Raw genomic sequence first — 5,725 nt, forward strand, 5'->3', positions numbered from 1 at the left:
ATGAAATTCAACCTATACTAACCTATACTATGAATGTAAATACAACCCAACCTACACTAACCTAAACTATTAAATTGGAAAACAAGTCTATCATATTCATGTGCCACGGTCCCAGGATTTGCGATACTTCCGTCGGTCTCACATCGATGCCTTGCCTTTATCTAAAAATGTAGTAGCACGAGACTGAGTATTTTAAGAATACCCAGTAAGTGACCCCCTATCGGGGGTTATACAACAAACACATGCAAATGAGATGATGGGCGTTGACGATTGGATCGTGGAACATGTCAAGCCTGTCGTAGGCTAGTCTACAAGATCTATAACCTATAGCTCTATAGCTCTGATACCAACTGAGCTACAAGAGCCACTTACTTGGGAAGCCTTAACCAACGTACTCCCTCAAATATATATGTAAGCTTCTAGCTCCTTGTATACGTCCTACGCTTTCGTCGGTGGTTAGTTCCTATTGGATCATTCGACATCTCGTGACCGTAGCATATGCATAGGATAATTTTTTTTTTTTTTTTTCCAATTTAATAGTTTAGGTTAGTGTAGATTGGATTGTATTTTCATTCATATTATAGGTCAGTAGACCAGTTTGAGTGTGATGGCTTGGTTTATGGCCCTAGAGCACCATTTTAGGTTCATTTGTAGGTCTAGTTGTATGAGCCCATCATAAAGACTTAAAATAACTATAAGTAGCAAAAGACATTTAGTGGATTATTTTAAAACATCATGATTTTATTTAGGCCCTTAAAGTGTGTGGTATTCACTTAAATATGAGATTAGTAATCTATTAGTAATCTTTACTTTCTAGGTCAATTTCAATTTCAAGTGATTCCCACAAGTATATCATAAGAAAAGACCAAAATGACTATTTACTTATTCGTCGGGCGTACTCGAGGGCTCGGTTCAAATCCTTCCCAAGGTCACTTTCTTCCAATTTTATTGGGTATGTTCCATAATGAATTGACTTTCAATCACTATTGGTATTTAGGGGAAAGAACTAGCCATTGAAGGGTTAATTTTAAGAAGACTGAGGTTGGATCAACTGTAGCATGGTGTGGGCGGTTCAGTTCAATCAACCACGTCATTGTCTTCTTCAACGAGACAAACTAGTGCAGGCTACTCACCTTAATGGATTTTCCAAGATTTTCTTCCTTCCTTTGTCTTCATTAAAGTGGTTAGAGAGCTCAACTTTCTTCATGATGTTGTTCAAAAATCTTCCTCAAAGCTCCAATTGAAAGGGGGCTTGAGGGATGAATTTAAGTGTAAGACTCCAATTGAATTTCCAATTTTTCCTCGTAAGTAACTTTCAAAATGTGTAGGAACAAATTTGGCAGATGCAGAGCTCACGAGAGGGCTTACGACCATCACCCGAGTGTTTTCTTCGACATACTTGCGAAGGACGCCATCATTAATCGAGCAACAAACGCCTACATTTTAAATGGGGAGAAGGAGAAGAGAGAAAGTTATCATAACAGGAACCACGGATCATCTCAACTATGAGAACTGCCTTGATCATGAATCTGAAGGGAAGCTTTTACACATTGTTATGAAAGCCTAGCCTCACTCATGAAACAACCAACAACAAAATCTGACCACTACCAAAAAGTTATGAATCAGGCAAAACCAAAATCAGTTCATTTCTTCAAGATATAAATCATCAATCTGGCGCACAAGTTATTTGATTACTGGTGAGGGGATTAAGAGACTTACCACTCAGAATTCATAACCTGCCCCAATGAAATCTACACAGCTGCTAACTGTGCCGGGATTCGACTACGTCGATCAAAAGCAGTCATCCTAATGCCTGGTTGAAACAATGTGATTTCTTTTCTTTGTTCGTTGTAATGAATTCTAGCAATCGGTTTCGGGTCATATAATGCGATACTGTCATTTCTGACAGCTACCTAGATGATGTGTGATCGACCTCCTTGATGATATCTTCCTTTTCTTGATTCACATTGCCGTTTATTTTTAAGCTTTCCTTATCATCGCCTTCGACAGCAGCTTCATTAGAACAATGATTCTTCAAAACAACTGAAATGTCAGCCTCGGAAGCTCCAGCCAGTCGAAAGCGATCTACAGCAGCATCAAGGTTCTTCTTCCAATCTCCAGTCCCTATTTTACATTCCACTTGCGACCTCTCAAAGAGCATGTTGCCCCAGAATAGATGGATTTGTGACTTCATCAGTGCTGCTTGCTCTGCAGCTTCATTCGGTGAAACCTCGAGCTGGCCACCTATTCCCTGCATTTCACTGTCTGCACTGCCAGGCTGTTTCTTACGTCGCTTCGATAATTCTTCCCTCTTGCTTCCAGTTGGATCTTTTAGCTCCTTTGCCCTCAGCTCCTCTAATTTTTCCCACATCTCAGTAGCTACTTTCATTTTCTCCTCTGCACTGTCAAAAAGCTCAAGTGTTTCTGTAAAATCCCAAGATGAGAGATCTATTTTCTTAGCTAGTGCAAAAGACCAATGAAGTTTGGCCATTTCAAACTGCTGCTGACCAAGGGCCAATAGACCTTCATAAAAGTCAGGCTTGATCAAAAGAGCTTCTTCATATTTCTCTCTTGCTAGGGAGTACTTCTCCTTCACCCACTCATAAGCAGTTTGAAGCTGCTCTGCCACAATATCCTTTCCAGACGAGTCATCTAGCGGAATGCGTTTCCTTGCAGCACACATGTGAACATTACCCCAGTTGAAGAAAGCTAAAGCAGCAACCTCCTGGAATTTAGATGCTGCCTTGTTAAAAAGATTCTGAGCTTCTTCACTAGTTACCGTCTCCTCAAGAGCCTCGGAGCAGAGCTCCATTCCAAGCTCATGCAAGTCTACATGAGCATCTGGATCAATACCAACATGGGTTCGGAAAAGTTGCGCAAATTCAAATAACCAATCATCCATCTCAACTTCCTTGCACTCAGGATCTTCGGAAGCTCCTGGTATCTCCTTCACAACTTCCTTATCTATCTTATCATTTTCAGAATCAGTAGCTTCTGCCACAGACTCCCCAAGAGGTGAAGCGTGCCCGCTGTCATCTCCCTTTAACTCTTCAATTCCAACAAGTTTCTCGTCTGCTTCTTCCAACAACGGTGGCTCTTGCTCAGGACTCACCTCTACAAGATGCAATCTAAGCATTCCAATTGAAGCAGGTTTATCCTCTTCGGGGTCCTTGAGAGAAAGGCTATCGGCACAAAGCTCCGCAAGTCTAAGCTCACTTGTACAGGTTATTGTCACCAGATCACCATCCGAATCCTTATACTTGATCAATAAAGATTTTGATGAAGGAAAGCGCTTGCTCACAATTTCTCTGAGGACTTTGAAGTTACAATTCACTGGCATCATAGCAAGCCTAATGTCATGGTCATAGACAAGCTTCAAAGGCCTCAACTGAACCTTAGGTTCTTGATGTTGACTTTGAGCATGTGACAACAACGAAGAAAATGAACCTTCCTTCAGTTTATCTTCACATACATTGGGAGCCTTTGAAGATCCACTTGAAGGCTTCAAGACTACTTTAGGAAATTGCAATTTGGGTTCAGTTGGGCCATTTTCAGTAGGTAGAACTCCTTGATGCTTATCCATTTTACTATTTAGCAGTCCAGTAGCACCCCCAACGGAGGCTGCTGCCTTCTTTTGAACCGGTCGGGCAGGCAAACATGGGCCTAACCCTGCAATGGGAGCACCAACAGCCGAGGCACCTAGAGCAGCAGGCGACGGGCGGCTCTGAAGGTCCTGTTGAGCCTCCTGGCGAGGACCCACAGCAGCCCTTAACCGCTGGGCAATGTCAAGAGCATCTCGATGGTTGGGATCGGCAACCAATAAGACCTGCACGTCCTGCATCGCCATTTCATACTTCCCGATAGCCTCAAATGCACGAGCCCTCCGAAGAAGAGCACGAACAAATAGAGGCTGGACCTGGAGGGCCATGGTACATTCAGCAATAACAGTATCATAATCAATTGGTTTCATTTGCATCAAACAGGCCGCTCTATTGCTATGAAACACAGCTCGATCAGGGTGGGATTTGGGGGTAAGACGAAGTGCACTTTCATACTGTTCAAGAGCACCAACATAATCCTTATTCTGAAACCTTTTGTTCCCCTCTTCTTTCAACTCATGTGCTCTTTTCAAAAATATAGAAGAATCCAAATCAACACCCCCATTAGCATTCGGAGTGGAATTAACAGCAGAAGAAGCATGATTGGAAGCACCTTTCTTCTTTCGAGTCCCAGATTTCCCCATATAGATAAAAGCGAAAACAAAGCCCTTTGTCCCACTTCCCCACGCGGAAGATTCAAATGCCAAACAAGAAATTACAGAAACGAAAACGAAAGCTGAGAAATCGCAAAAAGTAGGCGGAAAACTTCAGGCATTAGAAGCAGAGAAGAAGAAAGAAACAAGCAAACTTACAGAAGCGAACTCCGAAAGTAGAGAATGTTGGATTGTTTGAGACGCCACAGGAAGGAATCGAAAATGAATTTGGAGAGCGAGAGGTGGAAGAAAGAAAGGGAAAATTGTTGGGAAAAATGGAGCGAGGGAAAACCCTAGATTGAAGAAGAGGATGGGTTTGGATACAGGTGAGGTTTAATCATCTAATGTGGGTCCTTCCTCCTTGGCCGTCGGATCAAACAAACTAACCATTCCTTCCTCGTTGGCCGTCGGATCAAACAAACTAACCATTTCGTCCACACTTTCCCACTTTTGTAAGGGTAGAAGGTTCTAAGCTCGCTTTTTTCTCGCTCCAAGGCATTGGATTTCACCAATGATGGGATCAGTGGACTACCATAGTTGACTTTTTCGTGATGTTGTAGAAAGCGATTTTGGAAGTAGGCCTCGCTTTTTAGAGCTGCTCCCAGCTCACACTATGGTGGAAGTGTCGTGAAGATTTAGGAGCATGAGGAGTATCGTGTGAACCAGAAGTGCGCAGAAAGGAAAGAACCTACTTTTTCTCTCGAGTGTAAGACTATTACTACATGTATGTCATGTCATTTCGAACTTATTCTACTTTTAAAATTTTGAAATCTCTGAAAAAATATTTCAAATGTTTTGCATTGAAATTTAATGAACTTGAATAAATGTAACAGATGTTTGAGGGATACGCTATTGGAGAAGACTGATTCACCCGGGTGGAACCAGGTCTTTGCTCCCGTTCGAATTTGATGTACACTTAAATCATTATGTAAGTATAATGTGATATTTGACTTTTAAGTCTTTATGAGCATTCTAAAAGTTCCTTTAAATTCGTACAAGTATCAAACATAAGTCATCCCAATTGCTTGAGTTCCACTTTTCGTCTCTTGATGCCTTCTTGAGAATCTTGTACTCATATTCATAGAAGTGAAACTAATGACTCAAAGAACCACATCTAATTTGCAGTAGGAGAATGATTTAGTTTCTAAAACTCAACGATGTTAAGCTCAACTAACCTCAAAAAAGATCTTGACTCGATTTTCATCAGAAATATTCATCTTAATCTCATGAATTTATAGGAACAAATCTTATTATATTTGGTTGAGGGTTGAAGAGAACAAATAAAAAGTGAGGTACATTCACAATTTTTGAATTAACCCAAAAATTAGAGAAAAAAAGAAAAAAGAAAGAAAGGGAAATTGTACGAGTAGCTTAAGTTGAGAAGTGGGGAGTTGAAACCTCCCTCGCTCTAAAAGGGAGATTCCTTCCTTCATTTTATCATCCCACTTGAACGATTCAAAGTCGATCGAAGAA

General features: G+C 41.2%; 1 pseudogene across 1 annotated transcript; it reads right to left on the reverse strand.

Annotated features, from left to right (window-relative positions):
* Positions 1-1,494: 1,494 nt before the first annotated feature.
* On the reverse strand, positions 1,495-4,550 carry LOC111787939 (protein CLMP1 pseudogene; annotated as a pseudogene). The gene is made up of 2 exons (XR_015422518.1): positions 4,412-4,550; positions 1,495-4,277 (listed from the first exon to the last, which is right to left on the reverse strand). The product of XR_015422518.1 is annotated as a protein CLMP1 pseudogene (transcript).
* Between the last annotated feature and the right edge of the window lie 1,175 nt (positions 4,551-5,725).

This window comes from Cucurbita pepo, chromosome 9 (genome assembly GCF_057944985.1).
Source record: "Cucurbita pepo subsp. pepo isolate OVF chromosome 9, ASM5794498v1, whole genome shotgun sequence".
Classification (NCBI taxonomy): Eukaryota; Viridiplantae; Streptophyta; class Magnoliopsida; order Cucurbitales; family Cucurbitaceae; genus Cucurbita; species Cucurbita pepo.